Source organism: Tyto alba, unplaced genomic scaffold, assembly GCF_018691265.1.
Source record: "Tyto alba isolate M040663 unplaced genomic scaffold, T.alba_DEE_v4.0 Super-Scaffold_2, whole genome shotgun sequence".
NCBI classification, from domain to species: domain Eukaryota; kingdom Metazoa; phylum Chordata; class Aves; order Strigiformes; family Tytonidae; genus Tyto; species Tyto alba.
Genome location: NW_024881282.1, coordinates 60,189,939 through 60,212,041, shown reverse-complemented (window position 1 = coordinate 60,212,041; position 22,103 = coordinate 60,189,939). Strand labels below are relative to the sequence as shown.

Here is a 22,103-nt window from a genome sequence, read left to right as displayed (position 1 = left end):
AGGATTAATTTGATTAACCACAATTTAAACAGGTAAATGAGGATGATTTAGCTTTCATGTGTGGCTTTTTCTGCCAGGCCTTATAAATGTGAACTGAAAATATAGTTTAAGTTCTCTTATAGTATAATTATCCTTCCTTCAGGTAATAATTGTCACCTTGTTCAAAATTGTAATGATGGAAATTATAAACCACCTGTCTGTCTCCTTGCAAATGACTATGTGTCCTCTGTTAATGAGCATGGAAATGTCACCTTAAACTGCTTTAACATTCTTAGTACAAAGAAAACAAAGCATAGAAAGCATTTGAAGTTCAAAATCCATACCAGTTGTTAAGTTTGTCTTAGTATGCTTTAAACTGTCCTTATCATGGTATCCTATTGCATGTGGGAAATGCAGATTTTGAAAGTAGATCCAAATATAACTTTAATCATTTGGAACATGGAGTGCAGAACAGTGTGAGTACTCTAACTCCTATATTTTCAAATCCTGACTTATCAGGTTCAGTTTCCACTACTTATTGTGGAGAATGATCATAATGTGTTACTAAAATTCCAATACTGAATCTCCAGTGCCATCATATAACTTTCAGTTGGTCAAAGATTTAGATTATTCTGGTATTAAATGAATAAGCAAAGCAACACATCTGGATGGCTGTGAACTTAAAAAGTCCTGAAAACATTTCCCTGAAGGTGACATAATGCTCTTTCCTGTCTCCTGTCATTCATGAGAAATAATGTGAGCCACATCCAAGCAAGATGAAGTAGCATTTGAAAGATATAGAAGTAGTAAGTAGAAACATACAGGAGTTATGAGGTAAAATAGCTTTGTTTGGCAGTTCTTCAGGAGCAGGCTTTTAGGATTGATCAAGACTTGCATTACAAGCAGTAAGAAAAATACCCTAAAGGCCTTAAAAATGTTTGGCTTGAAAATTAGGTTTTAGTTTCATCATATTTCCCATGTTGCTGTTAAACATTAGAACTGAATGTTAATTAATAAGTTACAAATAAACTTACTGTTTAGTTGCTCTTTTTCTACAAATAATTATTCTTCAAGCATCAACTTTTAAAACATCTAAAACTTTTTTAGTTAAAAGCCTATCTTGGAACAAAATACTAAAGAATATTGAGATGAATTCTCTTTACAGTCAGGATGTCTAAATCCCTTTCAATGTCTTTGTGGTCTGTAGAGTCATATGGACACAGAAAACCAATATTCACTAGTCTAACATTTTAATGAAAGGTGGAGAACCTACTGCAGGTGGAGACATAGATATTTAGGTACGAAAACCAAGCATTAACTTGAAAGAAATAAAAATGGAATATTGCGGTTACATATTGATGAAGATAAAACAAAGCTTGGTATTCCTTTGAAAATTGTCATGTAGTGACCTGTACCAGTGCAAAAAGGTTTCACAACATGTTGAGCAAGTTGTGTCACTAGTAGCTTTGTCTATTACCAAACCCTTTTTTGTCAAAGGGAATTCCTGCTTTGAAATGAATGGTTTTCTTGTTGAGAGTTAGCAGATCTTTTAAATGTATCTACAGCAGGATTGTGCATCCTTTTCCTTATGATGGCTATCCAGGATGACAATCTAATGAATAAGATGGTATCAAGGACGTTTTGAGTATAGGCAATGCTTACTTAATGTTTACAAATCAAAAAGTTAACTAGTAACTATGCTCAACTGACAAGTACTCATAGTTGTTTTTTTTTTTAGGCTGAATAATCTAATTTTAACACTGTGTACCTGCCAAACTGATAACCTAGGAAATGTTAAGGTGAAGGAGTCTTGCTGGGTTTCATTTGTTCCTCTTTCTGTTCTTCCAAGCTATTTCCAGGGTTTTAATTCTTTCAGGAATTGCTGTAGAACCTCCCCTTTGTGACTGTGTCAGAGAAGTAAGGATTATGTTCTGTTAAAGCAGAAAGGCTCCTACTGATGCCCACAAATACTTCTTCCCTATACATGGACTCAATTTCTAGAACTGTTAAGGAAATGCAACATTTATCTCCTGTGAACTTGTTGCAGAATGTAAAAGAAGCTTACAACCCACTAACTATTTTTAGTCAATGGGAAGGTTTGTTTTTATTTATTTTGCTTTACTGTATATATAAAATAGTAGATTATATACAGATGTGATCCTTGAAATCTAATGGAAAGATAAATCTGCATATTCTAGTGTAAAAACCTTTCTGCTTCATTTGCTTAATTGTGAAATAGCATATTTTTCAAGCTGTTATTAAGGTTTGAAATGATTAGCCTTCATCAGTTTGGTAATTAGTTTAGGCAGATTGTTTTGGAACAGGCTCATTCCTATCTTACTGCTACTGAGTCTATCATATTTTTGTTACAAAACTCTAGAAGATTTTTTCACCATGGTTTTAATTGCTTTCTGTTTTAAAAATAACAATAGCTAAGAAGCATGAAACAGAATTTGTTTCACTGAAAAAAGTCCTTAATTCCAGAGGCTGCACATACTAGTTTGGTATTTTAATTTTTAGACGTGTTAGGCTTGTATGCTGCATATTACAGAAAGAATGTTGCAGTGTTAGAAGGACTTTACAAATAGGTACCAGACAAATGCAGGTATTTATTTGGCTCTATCAGGCAACATACTTTTAAAGCAACATTTGTAATACAGTCTTATTAAATATCCTTTTTTATGTTCAAAATTATTATAATCAGATTTCAGTGATTTCTGTCTGATGTGGGGATATTAATATGGATACTGACGCTGCAATACTGCATCTTTTTCTTCATAAAGTAGACACTGTCAGTAGAGTTAAACGTAAAGTTGGAGATATTGGCTGTAGGAAAGGAGGATACAAATGAGTATTCCGCAGTTTGAACATGTGTTAGAATCCAGCTGAGGTTAATTGTGGTCTTATTTAATTTTCTGACTGGAAAATATTCAGAATACTTATTAATGGGAAAGCAACTTGAGTTACCTCCATCCATATCTCCCAGCCTTGCATAACCTGATTTGGGGGGTGCTGATGTGTAGCATTCATAGTCTTCCTGCCAGTCAGCTTCAGAGTTTAAAAGAAAAGAATTTGGTAAGAAAAGTTATCAAACTCTTCAGCATTACTATGATTTATTACCTATCTATCTATTTATTTATTTATTTATTATTTGGTAATTTCAATTGTAGCTTAGCTTTTTAAATAGATGTGGAATTATAAGGAATTTGTTGACTTCCTCCTTGATGGCTAGAATTCTGAGCACAATTAAAAGTGATAAGATTATAATAAATTAAAATGTTGATTTATTCTGAAAGCTATAGGTACAAACAGTTGCAACAGTTTTTGTCTGCTAGAGAGTAAGACGAAGGGAATGAGAAAGGAATTTATTTTTCCTCTTTTTTTTTCCTATTTGTCATCCTCTTGCTCACCATCTTTGGAAATTAACTGAGTTGGAAGTAAAACTGAACTGATGTTGACTTAATTCTACTTCTGCTCTACTTGGTGAATTCCAGCATTTCTCAGAAAAAAAAAAAATTAAAAATCATACCTTTGTCCTTTGAGTTTTTTTTTTTTTCCCTCAGGCTAAAGCTATCTCTCTAATGGCTGTTTGGGGACCTGTGTGATAAGAATTAGAGTTCTCAGTCCTTTCTAGGCCAGTGAAACCAGCGATTACCATGCCACCAGCCTGCTACAAGAGCTCAGCTTTCATCACATATAATCTGAAAGATCTCAAATTCTAGCCTAAACTCCATGTGTCTTTGAGTTAGTGTTTCCTGCTTTCTGCAGTGTGCTGTCATATATATTAGATTTCACTTACCAGTTCTGGATTGCAGAATTTAACTAAACGGTCTTTTTAATACTTTTTTTTTTTTTTTTTGATTTGAACAATTTGAATAGATGCAATAAATCATATTTGTTGTTTGATATTCTGAGTTTACTCTTTATGTAATACTTTCTGTTGGAGCTGCTTTCTAAGTGAATGAGTCACTTTTCATAAGCTATTGCTTATGAACTTTGTTGAATCCAGAATTTCTTTGCAGATAAACAATTTAAAGTAATAAACCCAAAATTCATTTTGCAGAGCTTTTTGTGTGAACACAGATTTATTAATATAAACAAATATGAAAAGCAAAAAAAGGATGCAATATTGTCCTGAAATAACACCCAGAATGTCTCGGTATCCTTTGCAAATATTTTTTGCATTTTTTATCTCAGGTTTATCTTCCTGTCTTATAGACATGAGTTCTGAAAATACTGGAAATACTTATAAACTATGTCCTCGATTGTTATATGCAAGGAACCTGAACAGAATGGTCAAGTACACAGTGGATTTTTTTCAACTGAGAGATGCTTTTAATGCCACTTAGAAAAGTCTATTAATTCCTGAGGGCTCAATTGTGTCTGGTTAGGCATAGATTATAGAATTGTGTGGTGACAGGCTTAATTTTCTAAGATAACCACATAGACTTAGAGTGCCTCTGGAGCTTAGACTTGTAGAGTCACAAAAAACTTATCTTTCTAAGATAACCACATTGACCTAGAATGCCTCTGGCTGTGGAATTGGTGGATTTGAAGACAGGAACTTGAATACAGGGTTGTGAAATCTCATTTATGATATGAAAAGCAAAAGTCATCACAAGCCACTCTTTTCCATATGAGGAATAAGATTTCTGACTGCGCTTTCCTCTCTGCCTACTGACAGAGATGTAGTCACGGTCAGGTTAGGTTCACATCAGTTTGCTTCTATTGTTAAAAATAAAAATTAAATTTTATTAAACCAAAAAATATCATAACAAAGAAGCTACAGTTTAGGACACCAGATTGTGAAGTTTCATTGATTAAAAAAAAGTATTGCACAGATAAATCATCAGGAAGGTTCATTATACACACCAAATTGTTACTAACTCACTTTGAAACAACGTGTCTATGGCCTTGATGTTTAATCAGAGCAAGAATGGCTTATATTGAATCTCATATTCAGTAAGTTACCAATTAAAATTAGTTTTCTTAAGGCCAGTGAAATGCAAAATACTTGGGGTTTTTATACAGAATTTTCTTTTATTACTTTATGTGCTTGTGCTTTCCATTGAAGATGTGTTTGGGGACTTTAAGCATAGAGTGTCTTTTAAAAAAACTTCTTCCTCTCTGTCTCTCTATCTCATATATTTCATATATTTATTTTATCTATTTATCTATCTATCTATCTATACCAATACAAGAAAAACTACAAGCAGAATTTTGTTTAAAAATAAAGAGAACAATTCCTAGCCATATGTATTTATACCATTAAAAAACAGAATTAGTTTCTATTGAAAGTGTACTTAGAGCAGTTTAAGTTTAGATAAGAACTAAAGTAAGTAACATATGGAGAGCTAGCACTGACTTGAATGCTTACATACAGATACATTGTACAACATGCAACCTCTGTGCTGTCAAGTGGCTTTGCATATTTGTACCAAGTGTGCCTAAATGTAATAAAATTATTAAAAATTCTCATTAAATGATAAAGGATTTGGTACACTCACATACCTACTCTGAATATTCCTTGGTAGAAATTAAAGATTACCTAGTATTTTGACTCTAGTTTTACTTGTTTAATGAAGATGTAGATTATGGTTTATTGATATTTACATCCTTGGTAATTGTTTTGCATCTCACTATAAAGAACTAGGCTGAATACATGCATAACATATTAGAAATGTCATTAAGCAAATGATTCTGAATGAATGTTTTGCCTCTATATGCTATGCAAAACAAATTTTCCCCAATTAATTTACAATTGATTACTCTATATTGTGCCCCAAGGGAATGCAAAAAAAGTCTGTTTATGTGCTCCCTGCTATTCTGTTTCTGTAGTTTGATTAAAATAAGCATCAAAAGAATAATTTATTTTATGTATTACTAAAGGTAAATTATTTTAAGTTGTAAGAATCCAATCACCAACTTTTATTTGTGTGTGTGTGTTGTGGACTAGCATAGCATTACACCTGAATTTATTGTGTTTATTTTTATATATCTTTAATAATTTTTTGAAGTATAAGTGCTTCAGAAGGGAAGCATGTGCTTTTAGCTTTACTCAGTCCAATTCACAGACATCTCATAAGTAATCATGAATGTCTAAGGCCCTTTTAGCTGGAATTCTTCCCAAAGCCTAATAAAGAATTAGCCTCTATTAGTTTACCCTCCCAATCCAAGAGATTCCTATTCTACTAGACCTGTTGGAAACTTCTGACCTGTTCAGGACTTCTACAAGTGCTGTTTTTCTTGTCTAATACTAAATTTGCAGTTTTAGCCAAATGCCATTCTTCCTAATTTTTACAATATCCCAATCCCTGCTAACTGCAGAAAAAAATGTATCTGAGCTTGTTTTCTTCTGTTGAGCTGTTCCTCAGCTTTTGTATTCTCTCCTAAGTTACGTGATGAGAAAGAAGAAATCATCAGAGACAAGTAAAATAGTCAGAGCAGTATTTACTGGTTAGAGCTTGTGAAAATAGCTAGTGGGAAGAACATACAAATGCTTATTTAAATCCAAAGACTTTTAAATTTTTGATTATTCTGTTTCAAGTGCAAATTGAGAAATATTTTTATTATCTGAATGGGCACAATCATGTATTTGGAATGAGGAGTCTGGATTTAACCAAGTCTTTTCCTTTATACTATCCAAAATAATTTTCATGTAGAAACTGGGAAAAAAAATACACTGGGAGGTGGGAAAAAAAGTTTCCTAGCTTGACCTATAAACTATGAATTATGAATCCTGTCTTGATTTCTGTTCTGACTGCTCAGAAAAAGGTCTGTCTCTAGGATCTCGGGTGGGCAGAGAGGCCTCTTTCCAGACTTCAAAAGCAAAAGGATGGCATACTTTTCATTAAGGTGCGTTCATTGAGGGCTAACTTCAGTTGGCTCACTTTGTAGCACACTGGTTGTTTTGTACTACTATTGCAAGACATTTCCTCATAAATTATATGGGACCTAGGCACATAACGAAGAGTTCACCTCATTTTGGGGAGGGAGGGCAGGTAATTAATGGTTAACTGTGAAATTCTTAATATGAGCTAAACCTTAATCTTTGACAGATGATGGGATTTGGAGATCTACCTTGGTTATAGTCTGGAAGATAACTCCTACATCATTAAAGAAATTTTGAAAGTTTTACTTGTTTGGTATAGAAGTCTACTAGAATTGTAATAAAAAGAGAATGCTGAAAACAACTGTCAGGTTGGACAGAGTAATACTTTTTTCTCCGTACATATCTTAATCTTTGCTTTTAATTTATACATAAACCAAGAAAGAAAATGAGATTGCAAAAAGATAAATGCAAAATATATAAAACTGCTCATTCTTTAACATGCCTTCTTAAAACTTTGAGAAAACATGTATACATTTTGTGACACTTAGCTCCAAATTCTCTGTGGTGCTGAGAGATTCTGATAAAAGTGCACAGTATTATTCTTTTATAGGCTGCTCTGTATCTCAGAAATAAACTGAGTAACATGTGGCAGTTGCTAGGGCAACCATTTTTTGCATTTGCAGAAAAAGTCCAAGAATAAAACACATGTAAATTAGCAGTGTGGAAAGCTGTATCATATAGAGTCTCATATTCTCAATTTGTTCTTTGTTTTTTTTTTTTTTTTTTTTCTCTATAGTATTTACATACATTTATAACAATGAATTAGATCTGCTTTGGTTTTTACTTTGAATCTGCCATATGCGTGTGTTTTGTATGGTTCAGGAAGTCATTTAAGCATTCAGCTACTAAGCTTAAACTGGTTTTTGCCCTGTCAAACTATCTATATTTACTGTCGATAAGATATAGCTGTGGTTGCTGTAAGTGCTGATCATGTTTGCAGGGTGTGATTATCAGGTCATGTAAAGCAGAAATGAAATAGAATTTTAATGTTGTCCTTTGCACTTAAATATCACTTCCTGTACTTGGTCAAATTCCATTAAGCATCTATCTTGAATATGAGTGTCTGAGTGAAAAGCCAGCAGGCATTTAGAAATATGAGATTTTATTGTTCACACAAGAGTCCAATTTATGGACTGAACAGGAGTTCTTAAGGCAAACTTTTTTGTGCTTATTTTGGAAAATGTTTGGTAATGAATTCTGCAAGTTGTTGCATAATGAGAAATGCATCCTTGTTATAAGAGGAAATAACTTTGTAAGATATCATTAACATTTTTATTTGAATTACATTCAAATATTTAACCCCAGTGAATGTCAACAAGCAGACTTTGTCAGGCAAATGAAGATCATAGCTAAGAAATAGTCTATAATACTATGTTGCTATTATTTTGGTGAAATGGTTGGTACCTCTAAAGCTTTTTTGTACTTCATAATTTCGAGTTTAGAGTATGCTTATGTTGGAATATTGATTTAGAGAGTTGATATAATACCAGTGATTAATATCAGCAATGTAATTTATTTTTTCAGAAACATTTTTCTTTAAAAATATTTAAAAATTATAGCTTTTACTCATGCTAAACAACAGAAATGCAAACTGTCTGCACAAGATGGTTTCTAATATGAGAAAAATACTTTAAGAGCTTCCTAGCACTCCCTCTAAACTTAGTACTAAGTAAATCTCATGACAATGATTTTATGCATGTTCAGAACTACAACTGAAAGGGCTGTCTTATGTTGTTCACTGATAACATTTGAGCAAACGCTGGATTTAGTGCTGCAGCTTATTTCTGCCCTGGTTTACACTCCACGGTTTCAGTGAAGTTACATATACTATTATAGCATGGTTCTAGTTTGTCATCCTTGGCACATTGCTGTCTTTTTTTCAAAGATTAGGACTAAAAATGGTGTTCATTTAATCACCTGTATAAAGGCTACTCTAAATTTTAAGCGACTCTAATTGACCAGTTCATGTTTCTTAAATTACTCTGGTAGAAGTAATTGCTGGATGAATCTTGATATTGGAGATAACTATGAGAAAATCAGCACAAATAATAGCTCCAAACTGTCAAGATTTCTCAGTGGAATTATTCCTCATGAAACTCATTGTGGGTTTATATCATGTGAAGACTGAAACAGTTTTAAGTATATTCACTACATGAAGTAAAATACCACACTAGGAAGTGAAAGCCAAAGTTTAGAGCTTAATATGAAGTGGGTTTTATGCTAATTCTAATTAATGATGACTAATGCTCTATTTTCAAGACTGTATACAAACCTGTAGTATATTCAGCCCCAGATCTGTGGAATACACTGAACACCCAGCTGAACAGAAATACACAGGTTACAAATGAAGATGGTAATGTTTCAGGGAATTGTTCTCCTCTCCTGCTAGAAAATAGTTGTATTCTGTTATCTAAATTAATATAGTGTGTTATTTTAAAAATTTTAAACAAGATAAGAGGACATTTAAACAGTATAGTATCCTGCTGGGATGTGGTCAAATTACCCTTCTCTTGGTAGGTAACAGCAAAGCAAATATTGCCTCGTGACTAAATGGAGTTTTATTTCCTTTATAGCTGCTAGCAGTCTACCAGACTGTCTGCCTTCTCAAAATTTTCAACTCCATACCACTGGCTCAGAGACTAAACTCAAAATATGTAGCAAGACAGATTGCACAATGCCTTTCACCTCTAGTAACATCTTAATTGCTCTCATCCAATGCAGTCATACTAAGACATCTAAGCAGTCTCTGATGAGGACAGTGGTTCTGTAGACTGTCATCTAAGACACTGATGACAAGGGATTGAGCTCCTCTACTGAGACGATCATAGATAGCATCATGGGATAGTCAAGTTGGAAGGGACCTCAGGAAGTCTTTAATCCAACCTCCTGCTCAAAGCAAAGTCAGCTGTTGTCAGACCAGATCATGGAAGGTAAAATCAAACTATGGAGTTTCTTACTAGTTGCTATGTAGGATTTATTAATCTTGTCCTTTGACCATCCCACTTCACATAGATCATGGTTGATTTTGCTCCATGTGGATTCAATATGGTACTTCGACATGCCAAGGGAAATTTATTTTTAAGCAATGCCAATACAAATTATTTTTTTTGTGGAATTGAACATTTTTCTCAGCCTCGAGTACTGATTACTCTTTATCACTTCTATTAAATTATCCACATTTCAATTAATGTTGGAGTAGATGACTCCCACAAAATTTACTTAAGCTTTTTGAAAATTTGGCTAACCCCTACATGAGAGATTAGATAGCAGTATAACAGATTTATACCACAACTTTTATATGCTTACCATTGAGTAGTTGTAGATAGCTATAAACTCAACACAACCATTGTCATTTCCCTGCCATATTTGTGTCAGGCATGTATGGTGTGTGTTTATATAAACCTTTTATCATTTTGTCTTCATTTTTTGATAACGTTTTCTATTTCTTTGTGATGTTGCTAGGGCTGATATAATGACATACTAACACAAGACATAGTTTGAAAAACCAACATATAAAACAAATTTAAAACAAAATAAAGACTACAGAGACTTAATCCGCATTCACCTGAGGTAAATGGAAAGAATTTTTGTTGCTGAAAATACTATATTCTCTCCACAACATCAGTGACATCTGGGCTAGTAGCTTGAGAGCACAGGTCAAAATATGTAAATTAAATAATTCTGGGTGTTTGGTTTTGTAGCTTTTTTGTTTGTTTGTTTGTTTTTGTGTGTGTCCTTTTTTTTGTGTGTGTGTGTTTGGTTTTGTTTTGTTGTTGTGTTTTTTTTTTTCCTCTTTTCTTTTTATTCCCCAGTGTGACAGTAATGATCATGAACATAACAGAACTATTGAGACATGGTAGCTATAGGTGAATGGAGCATTCTTTGAGGATACTCAAGCTCCGGTGTTAGACATCTTTTTGGTAGGCTGGAGAGGAAGGACTTATGCAGCAAACATTTGAGGATCTGAGTGTTAGAGGATCACAGTATATTCTTTTCTTTTCCAAGATATATAACTCATTAACGGACAAGAGAAAGGTACATGGATCTAGATTAGAACTGAAGAAAATAAGACACAAATCATGAACAGTTTTGCAATAAATTCTAAGGTGCAAATTAACCATTATGACTAAAGAGTAAAAAGCCAAAGTTTTATGAGAAGTTTCTCCTCTGAACATTTGGGAGAATTAAGTTAACCTCTTACTGCTACTAATGACAGGAACAGGAAAACATGTTAGATGTCCATGCAGTTTGGACAAAACGTTTTACTTTCTTCATTCATTTGTCAAGTAACCATAGAAATGCAAAAAAAAAAATTCTGTTTTGTTTTGTTGATGGTGTTGGTGGAGGTTTTTCTACTAAGTAAATTAATTATGGAAAATCTTAAAATGCGCATAATCTTATTCCATTTACTCACAGGTGATAAAATGGCAATGTAAACATTGATGTCCTTCATAGAAACATACTTTCTACAGACAAGTGAAATATAAATAGGAGGAAAAAGTTACAGTGAGGACCATATGTTTCCGTTTTGAAACATAATTCTAATGTCTATGAGTTATATTTCAAGGTAAGGTGCATATTAAATATTGAAGAGGTTTTCTTCTCCTCATCATAACCAATGATATGCATTTTTTTTTTTTTAATATTACTGTTTCCTCACACAGGCAAACCAGAATGTACAGTAGTTGCCCAATCTTTGGTATACTTCTGCTTAATTAAACACCATTTGGCCAGAAGTTGAAAACTAGGTTTGTTTCCAGTGTCTCTTGGAGTATAGTACTTGTAAAACTACCTAACAAACTTTTCTAGGCAATATGGACTGTGATCTCAAGTTTTCTGTAGCTGTCTAGGTAGTTTTCTTTTTATCAGAAGTCTTGATTTTCAGGAAGTTTTGTATCTCCATCTAGATGTTTTAGATAAAGAGGCTGTACCATAACGTGTATAATAATCAGGATTATTCTAAACAAGAAAAGTTCTCAAGAAGTTATTTTTAATTTTTACTTTTCAGCATGAGTGTAAATGAAGCAGCATGATGAATTTTGTATTTCTAGATAGAAGAATGATGAAAACACCAAAAAGCAAAGAGAAAAACCATTTACGAATCCCTTCTGCATCTGTTGACAGCAATGGGAATTTGGACATTTACCACAAATAGAAGTAAAATTACACTCAAAGATGGCAATTCTAAGGACCATCTGTGACAGGTTTCTGGATTGTTCTATCTAGTATGGAAATTTTAATGGTAATAGTTTCATTTGTTTGTTTTTAGCTGATAGTTCTCTTATAATTACTTTTACACAGAACTCTGTTAAGACAATGTTAATGGAAAAGTGGAAACAAACACAATTAGCAAAAAGTCAAGAAGGAATAAAAGAGAACAATTTCAGTTGATGCTCCTGCAATGGTTTTTATTCAGCCTGGTTTTACTGAGGTATTTGAACACCTCGGAAATCACCAGCAATATACACTATCACCAGATTTAGAGGTACAAGAGAGGACAATTTATGCTTTAGTATCTGTGACTAATGAGGCAAAATGATAGATATGGTGTGAGTTGTAGTTAATCAGATTTTCTTTGATTTTTTTTAATATATCTTTTGCACCTTTTATTTTTAAAAATTTTTTATTGTGGTTATCAGTAACAGAATATGTGTTATAAAATTAAAGTGTACCTGTGACAGAATGAAAACTGGTATTTGTTTTTTGCTGTGCTTTAAAGGCATGGAAGCATCTGTACCCGTGTGAGCACAAAGGCATTGACTTTCCTGACTGCTGCTGATATAGAGCAGTGGTGAGGATATAGTCCAAGCATACTAGGACTTGTTCTGAACCATGGGTTCTTGATAGCAAGTTTAGGTATGAAAATACATTATTTTACAGATAGCACCACTGAAATACATAGGTAAGTTATTTGTATTAAAATTACTCTATGCCATAATATCTAAGTGGATTGCTTCCAATCAGAGTATAGGGTTTGTTATGTTGTATGTCCGGACATGCAAATTATTTTTGGGTCTGTGGAAGTGAAAAATGTAGGACTATTGCTGTGCAGTTCCACAGATTGGCTATAGAGTTCATCAGCTCAGCCGCTGCTCTTGGCAGGCGTGGCACTATTCCTTATGTGTTTTTGGAGGTTGGAGTTTAGTCTAACCCTAGAGTAATATGCTGAATATCCCTTTTGTCTCTTATTGCACGATAAAAATTAAATGACTGAAAATGTCTGTCTGACACAATACTGATGACTGGATAGTCTATATCAAAGCAACATTCAGAAGAATAAGTTGCCTGAATTATACGTGCTGGGTGAAATTGCTATTCAGACAAATATTTCTAGCTTTACAGATCATTATATTTGCAATTACCTCATTTTGTCTTCTCTGACCTCATAAGGATACCTCTATAAACTGGTATAATGGTCATCAATCATTACATTTCTCTCAAGTACTGCAGAGTTTTAGCCTTGTATTTGGGCTTACCAGCAAGTAACTGGCCAAACAAATTAAAATGAAGTGGTGAAATTACTGTGTTCTGGGAGTGTCATGAAATAGCTCCTGTGCAGTCGCAGCTGTCTTTTTCTAAATTTAACATGGTTCATCTTGTGTAAAAAGAAATACATATTCTAAAAGGTGTAATACACTGGATATATCTAGGATAAACTTGTAGTGTTATGCTCACAGGATAACCTAAGTAACTGTTATGTTACAAACTGGCATTAAATGAGAGTTGTGCAGATAATATGCCTCAAGCTACAGTGGTTATGAAATACCACTTGACTGTAATTTTATTTTTCATATGTAAAGGCTGTTTTTATTTTTTTATAATTTAGTAAGAGAAAATATTGTACTTTATAAATTCATTGTGTTGTTTCTGAAACATACATTTGCAGTGGAGAACGAAGAAGAATTTTTAAAGCACTGCCTGATTTCCGTATGGGACACACAAACAAGAGCAGTTTCATATTGTGCAGAGGGTTTGGAGCTATTGTTGCATAGGGAAGAGGTTTTTCTGGAAGGCTCAGCCCCTACATGAGCCTTGGTTGGAGCAGACTCTCCTGACTGCTCCTTCTGTGTCTTGCACCGTGAAGCCAGCTGGGTGTGGGGAACTCAGCAGGTAATTCTGCACTTTGGTGGAACCATTCTGAGTTAGCTCACTCTTAAGTGTCATCTGCAAAAATTGCTGATGCTTGACATGACCTCTAGAGAAAGCTGCTTTCCAGAGGGGAGAGGAAGTTCAGGGACTTGAAAGAACTTGGCAACCAGAATGAGCTTGGGGTGAAGAAGCGAATGTCTAGTCCTTCGATTTACAGCTACTGTGACTCTTGCTAAAATCTCTGAGAAAAGTCTCTGTTTCTGCATAAAAAATATTCCTGTCAAGATGAATAATTTTATTAGGACTTTAGGTACAGAATAAATCACATAAATGTGATATAAATAGCGACACATCTATATCTCCATTTTCAGCAGAGATGTGCCACTGTCGTAAAGCAGAAGTAGGAGACATTTGTGTTTATCCTTATTCAGGGAACAAGTTAAGCATTTGCATTTATTTAAGTGCCTCCCAAGTCAGGGATATATTTCCCGTGCTGCCTCAAATAAGGATGACTTTTTGTTTTGTCACCATGATGTCAAAGTTAATCAACCTGATTGTCAGTCGTGGCTTCCTCTAACCTCTCAAAACCACACTAGAAGAGTCCTAGTAATGTCTGACCATCCCATTGCCTTTGTAAAGCCTATTCGGAGAATCATCTTCTCTCATCCAGGGTGATGGCTATTCTATGATGATTTTGAAAATGTCTCAGTGCACAACTTTACTCTTCATTGTGCGTTCTATTGCCTGATGTTTATTCGGGTTTATTATTCTGTAATTTATTTGACAGGTAATTTCTGAAATTCTCTGATCCCTAGACAGACAATTGTGTAAAAAAAAAAAAACTATTTATTTTTCTTTTTTTTTTTTTTTTTTTTTTTTATACACTAGTATCTGGATGTCCAGGGAATTTTTGTACAGCTAAAAATAAGACTTTTACCTTTCTTATACCAAATGTTTTAGAGACTTTCAAGTATTTCCTGGCAGAAAGGGGTTGTTATTTGCATGACAGGAACCCTCTAGTAGAAGACTTTTGGAGTAATGCTAATAATCAGTAGATATTTTGAAAAAATATTCACTGTAGCATTTTATTCAGCTTTGCAGTGTTTACCTCTAAATACAGATGCTTATGCACGAAAGGGAACTGCAAAATGACTTCTTTGGTGCCAATGTTGTCAAAAAACATTTCCCAGTTTGACTGAGATTGTGGGAGTTCAGAGCAGAAAAGAGGCAAAAATTCTTTTCTCCTCTAATTCAGAGGTCAGTAGAGTTAAGCTACCATTAAATTTGGGGCAGATATTTTAATGAATTCCAGAAATATAACAGCTGAATAGAAATAATGGGAGTACAGAGATCTTATTTCTTATTTCCTTTGAATGAGAGCGTTACTACTTGTGGCTAAGCAGTTACAGCAAATAGGCAAACTGAAAATGACTGAGTTTTATTGAGATAAATTTTTTGTGAAGAAGAAATATTTCTAAATAAAGGATAATTGTTTCAAGGATACGCTGTATAAATCTGTGTTTATGAAATTAAACTTTCCCTTCATTTTAATGCCTCTGAATTTGTTTATACTTTGCAGAAAACCAGTTATCAGGTTTGGGAGTGCTCAGGGTAAGAGCATATCTGTAGCTTGTTCTTCCAAGCAGTTTGTAAATTAAAGCTAAAAAATCAAAATAGGAGTAAATGAGCATGATAAATATAATCCTGTTTATCAAATTATCTTTCCTTTGGCTCATATGACTAGAACATGTCCTTACATATTGAGAGAAAAAAACGTGCACATGTTGACTCTATATTTCTTTGTTATTCTTTTTATTATAGTTGATTTATTATACAGCACCATCTTCCATGTATAAAGAACAGGAAATCCTGTTGGAAGGGGGTAACTGGATCAAGCAAAATTGTGAAAGTAGTTTGTATTTTGCCCTCATGAAAATACTCTTTCTCACCAGGTGGTACACTCACCTACTCTGCAAAGAACCCAAAGTGGAATAATATTACTGACATCCATATTGGATATTTCTCTGGTGCAGATGAGTATAGCTCCATGGGTTGTGTTAATAAAACTTTATCGGTTCAGGTCAGCTGCGAATATGAATTTATTGTGGAAACGTTGATGACATCATTTATAGATTTTGTGTATAACACTGAAGGTCGTACTGTTCATTTAAATAAACTTTTTGGCATCAAGGACATTAAGGAAAGTTCTTTATGAACCGTGTTGTTTCACAATAACGGCATTTAACAGCTTGTGGAGTGGTCAGCTGAATAAGTAAAAGACACAGTAATTTGTTTTTACAGTTACATTACAGATGTAATGAGAAGTATTGATTTTTCTCTTAATACTAATGTGCTTAATGACCTTCCTAATGACATCTGTCACTACTGTTTCTTCTCAAATTCTATTGGCATTTTCCCTTCCGTAAAGTAAAGGATTTTAATTGCTTATATTGTTAGAATGAGAATTAATATTCTTTCTAAAGTAGTATGAAGGCTTGAAGACTTATTCTGCTAAAAAAATTAGAAGCTGTCTGATTTTTGGTCTTCAGAAAAATTTTAGAAGCTGTTCATTTTTTGGTCTTCACAAAATAGTTCCTTGAGTGCTACGTGTAAAATTGTTTTTTTCATTGTCAGTTTTTGCTAGTTGATATTAAGTAGAGTTTGTGGAATAAAAAGTGGAAGGGTTTACTAGTTTACTAGGGTTTATTAGTTCACTAGTTTCTGACAGTGTCTAAAGAGTTTTGTTTTCTTTCAGCTTTTAATGGTATTATCTGAAGGAAGGATATATGAATTAACTAAAACGTTGATGTACCATAACTCACTAAAAACATATACCTATATTTCAAAAAAGGTTTAATTCTTTCTTTATGGTAACTTTGCTTTCTGAAAAAATTTTTCTACAACTTATCTTCTTCTATTGCTTTAGATGCTCTAAAATTTGGCTGCTAAACACCAGTCATCTAGAGTGGTTGTCACCAAGCAGCAAAGCCTTTGGTTTGTTAGTAGAATCATTAATAATATAATAAAGATTAGGTGTAAGAGTCAAAGAAGGTGGCTCCAACACTGCTAAATGGTTTGCTCTCACTTGCAAACACTTTGTTTTGTCCTTTAGTGTCAAGGGTCAAGTGATCACAAGTGATTTGCAGGACATGAGTATTTTCATAAACTGCTCATTCTTGATCAGTTAGCAAAGATTATACGTGATTTTTTTGATCTGCATTACAGGTAGCAATGTTGCCTAGCTGATCTGGTCTAGTTCAAGTGCAAAAGAAATACTCACCTACTTCTGGGTACTCCAAAAGGGCACGCTGTGATGTCATGCTCAGATCTACCACCTTGAAAGGCAGTACTTTGGGGTTGCCATAACAACATCAGCCAGTCATTGTCTGACACTACATTATTGCAGGAGCTTTGAGGGAGTATTAACCAAAATACAGTCACCATACATTTTGAATGCTTTGCTGGTTAAAAATGTCTATGCTGTGTACTCAGACAATGCATCTACAGCATATTTTCTCTGTACATGTATGATTGGAATGACCACATTTTTCTGAAACTCTTTGGTATATCTATATAATATTTTAAAGTAGTGCATTAGAGTATATGTGGTAAACCCCAATGTGCATTAGTGTAAAGTTACTCGTGTTTACTTACTTTTTACAGTAAAAATTAGTAAGGATAAAGATTCAGAAAAGCTGAGCATGTACCATGGTATATAGAAAAAGTTTCATCTGAGTAGTCTTTTGCATATAGCATGAAGAGATCAGGATCAGGTTTTCTCTCCTTATTGTATAACACATTCAGTAAAAATCCAAGCCACTAACTTGAAATTCTTGTTTTAACAACTAAAATGCACATGCAGTGTGGGTGAAAACAGGATATTTAATTAATTGAACCAGAGATTGTGGTACACATAATGAAATAAGCCAGCTTGCTTTAAACAGATTTCATAGACCATCGGAAACAGAGGAAGCAAGCTTGCCAATAGCAGGAGCTAATGCTTCAATACCTTTCATTTTGTACTCTGAAAAGGAAACCTCTTCTTAAGCTCATTCAATTTCCGGAGGGAATATCGAATGCTGTGGCATAGCTTCTTTATTGTCACCATTTACAAAGGTCACCTGAATTAATTGACTTCTTACCATACATATTGTTAAGCCACCCCTTTCCTGACATTTATGGAAAGGTGGCAGACTTACAGCCATTGGCTATCTGTTGATGGTTGTTTCATGAGGTTTGTTTCTCAGAACACAGTAACTAAAATTGCAAGCAAATAATTGCCTTGCTGCAAAGGAACAGATTCTTTATGATATTCTTCAAGGTGTACAGGAGTGAAGGGGTGGGGGGGGAAAAAAGGGGTAGGAGAAGTAATCTAAATACTGAGCTGTTTTTAATATAGAAATACTGTTCTAAAAAGCATACAAAAACATGCAGGTTGTATTTTTTTTCACTTTGAAGCATTCATTAGATAGCTAATGTCTTTTTCATGGTGTAAAGTAAAATCTCTCTGGCTTTCACTGATGCATGAATCACAGATCTATGCTGATGGACTTTACTGAATGTGTTTGCATCTGAAGGGTTACTGATGTACTCTTACACTGCGTGAAAGAAATGACATACACATATATAAACACAAACAGGTTAGGCAACAGTAGTGCTAGCATGGAATTTTGAGTTGATTAAATTGGTTAAATGGAAAATTACGTTTTTTTTTCTATCCCCCTGCATTCACTGCCCCCTCCATCCCGCTATGTTGGGTTTTTCTCCTTCTGAACAGCAGTGTTGGGCAAAAACTCCAACTAGACATGTGAAAACAAAGACATGGAAAGCAAAAACAGTTCTGAGTTTTCCTGTAGTAAAACAGGCAAAGCTTTTATGGTGATGGACTTGAACAGTCTCCTTACATGAAAATATACTTTAGAGGCACCCTGCTGCGATCCTGTTAATTACCAAAGAAGATTAGAACTCTTTTGCTTAATGCGATCCTTTTTACCTAACACGTCCGTTCCAGCTGCATCAGTAATCAGACATTCACACTGTCCCTTCTGACTGGAAAGGGGATGTTTTTAAGTGAAGTCATTTGCCACAGTCCTTAAGATGTAGCCTGGCAGAAATTCAATAACTGTTTGTGATATGCTCATTCAGCCTCGCTGCTCAGTGGTTTTTAGGTCCTGACATAAACAGCATTTCCCTTTATCCTAGCACTGTAGAGAATAAAGGAGGCTGTCCTGTATCTTGTTTTATTGGCTTAAAAACACAGAACTGTGTAATTTGATTCTGCATCTGAAACATCAGGGAAAACATTCTCTCTTTATAATTTTTTACCCTTTGATGTTTGTTCAAGCTAACAAATGCATAAATCTGATACTCTTGCAAGCATATTTCAATTATCTCTGGCACAAAAAGCAAATTGCATTTGCATTTCTGTTCAGAAAGTAAAATGTGAAAATACGCTAATAAAATAACTTTATGAAAAGAAGAAAGGGGAAAGAGTTGACATGTTAAGATAAAAGTCAGGATAAAATTGAAAATAGAGGAACTTACCCTATAATAAGAGTAGTTTCAGAGCTGGAGGAGTTCTTGCATCTCGGTAATTTTGATTCCTTAGTTCAGGTAGCCACATACTTGTATTAAAGCCAGAGTCTGAATAGATGTGCATACATGTATGTATGTGTGTGCGTGAGACTGTGTGCGTGTGTATGCCTAACAGTATATAATACAAAGATGTATCTATTGATATCCTACAGCATGAGAGACTCTCTGTGCTGCCAGCTGAGATCCCTTATGTTTGCCAGAGCGCTGTTGCTGCCTGGCTGGCTGAGACTCGCAATCCAGCGGAGAGAGAGCGCGGTGGGGCGAGAGAGAGATGCTCGCTAGCTCTTCTTATTTCTCCTTGTTTCCATGGTGGTTAGTGGTGCATCGTTCACCCGCTTGGTTGTCACACTGACATGGTGCTGCCTGCTCAGCGGTCATTAATAACTGATCCCCTTCCACTCCCCAGAGAGGAGCCAATGCTTCAGCGTGCCCAGATGCCGCGTAGTACGCGTGGCTGCGCCCGCCTGGTTGGCCGTGGGAAGCTGTCTGTTACGTGACACTGCTGCTTCGGGTACGGATACACGAAACAAGCCTTCGCACGCTTCCAGATATCTCTTCCGATTTGTGGGAGTTACAGGGCATGCTTTGTGTTTGTACAGGGCAGCTTGGGAGGTTTAAATTCAGGTGTTTTTTTTTTTTTTTTTGTCAATGCTATATAAGGATGTTTTCTGTGTTCAGAACAACAGATTAGAGATCACTGAAGTTCTGCAAAGGCTGCTGTAGTTCAGAGGATACTGCATGTTGAAACCATTCAGGAAAAATGCTCCCCCCCCCCCCCCCCCCCGCCGTTTTGCTGCTTTTTTTTTTTTTTTTAGATTAAGAAAGTAAAGGATTTTTCATACTCCTCCTTTTCCAAATTTTATAAAATATTAAATTTTGTTGTGTATGTTTGTCAGTAGAAAGTAAGACCAGTAATACTTCTTCCTGATAAATAAAAATTCAGAATAAACTAAGGAGGGGAGTTCGTTAAATAAAGTCAGTTTCTTTCAATCTCTGTCTACATGACTCTCTCTTTTATGGCCATCTAATTACATAAACAATAGGCTGCACAGATTTTTCCTTCCCTTCTTTCCTATTTCCTTTCTTTCTCCCTTCTGCCTTTGTGCCATACTTTTTGGTGAGTATTTTTTTTTTTCCTATTTATTCTGTATCTGTGAACAAGGGGCAAACAAACCGTGAAGTTTTAAAAACTGTAAAATAATTGATGATTTTTTAGTTTGAGGGAAGTATACACTGAATTACATCATTCCTTCTCCCAGATATACAAAACAATAAATGAGAGAGATAGATGATTTTAGGAAAAGTTTTTTTATCATACGTACTGTTTTATATTAAGAAAATTACTTTGTAATAGATGAACAATATTGAAATACAGTGAGTTGGTTATCAACAGGTCAAAATGAAGAAAATGTTGGATATCTTGCATGAATTCAGTACTACAGCCCTGACTGAGGTAGGCCACCCTCTAGTGGATTGAAGAGAGATGTGGTTCTCATTTCACACTCTTCTGCTTTGTTTGAAGAAAGTCTCATAGTCTTGCCTAATAATAGTATGAAAAATTTCTGAAGATTATCAAACAGTGTAAATGAATGTAATTCTTGCAGCAGCAGTAGCACCAGAATGCTATTATAAAATGGTTACTGTTTTATGAATACTATATATAATTTCAGTTCACTTTGAGCCTGAGATTGTGGACTGCATTACTTTTGTTTTTACTCTGCAAGAAAATTATTTTACACTTCATAAAATCACGTATTATGAAAAGTGAATTAAAGTAATACCAACTACTTGAATAAATCTGTTTGTTATAAATAGTTAGGGCAAATTTTGCAAAACCCATCCTGTTTGACTCACTGGTACTTACATTGTTGTGTCTGTAGTAAAGCAGTTCTTTCCTTCTGCCTCAAATTTTTGAATACAGCATTTAAACTAAGTACAGGGAACAATGTTTTAAATTTTTTAAATGTGTCTGCTGTTCAGTTTTCATACAACTGAGTAGGACTACCTCATATATGAAATAATGGCATTTAAGTGACAGAGTGCAAATATGTGAGAGACTGCAGGGTGGGAGGAAGGCCAAGCGACCCTTCCATTTTCTCCCATTCTCTTATTATGGGCATTACATTTTTTTTATAATCTGAGTTAGAGGTATAAGAAAAACAGTTGGGACCAACCCATCTTTGGTTACCTTTCAGGTCTTCTTGCCTGGGTTTGGGATTGGGAACACCTCAGGCCAGAAAGATGTCATGTTTCCTTTCTATAGCCACAGGGCTCACTGGTAAACCCTTGTCTCTCTGCCCCCACGAGGTGGCTCTTGGAGCCTGTGATACTACTTAATATTCTCCACCATGAGCTGCAAACACAAACTATTGCAAACTTCCCAAAGTGAACCTATGAGCTTTCCCTGCTGCACACCATAACGGCTTGTGTCTAATGGGACAGTGCTCAGGATATGCTAAGGAAGCACAACCCAAAGCGAGAAAAGTAAGCTTTCTTGCCACACTAGCCCCCACAGGAAGAATGAAAATCCTTCCTGATGTCAGCCATG

At 34.7% G+C, this 22,103-nt stretch overlaps 2 protein-coding genes across 3 annotated transcripts in view; one reads left to right on the top strand and one right to left on the bottom strand.

Moving 5' to 3' along the window:
- Nucleotides 1-20,071, bottom strand: part of LRRN3 (leucine rich repeat neuronal 3) — a 35,662-nt gene extending 15,591 nt beyond the window's left edge. Inside the window, exon 1 of the mRNA XM_009963653.3 lies at nt 19,505-20,071. The gene's annotated coding sequence lies outside the window, so the exon portion shown is untranslated. The remainder of the gene's footprint in view (nt 1-19,504) is intronic.
- The window catches only part of IMMP2L (inner mitochondrial membrane peptidase subunit 2), a 469,876-nt gene that overhangs the window by 216,577 nt on the left and 231,196 nt on the right, over nt 1-22,103 (top strand). The window lies entirely within an intron of this gene.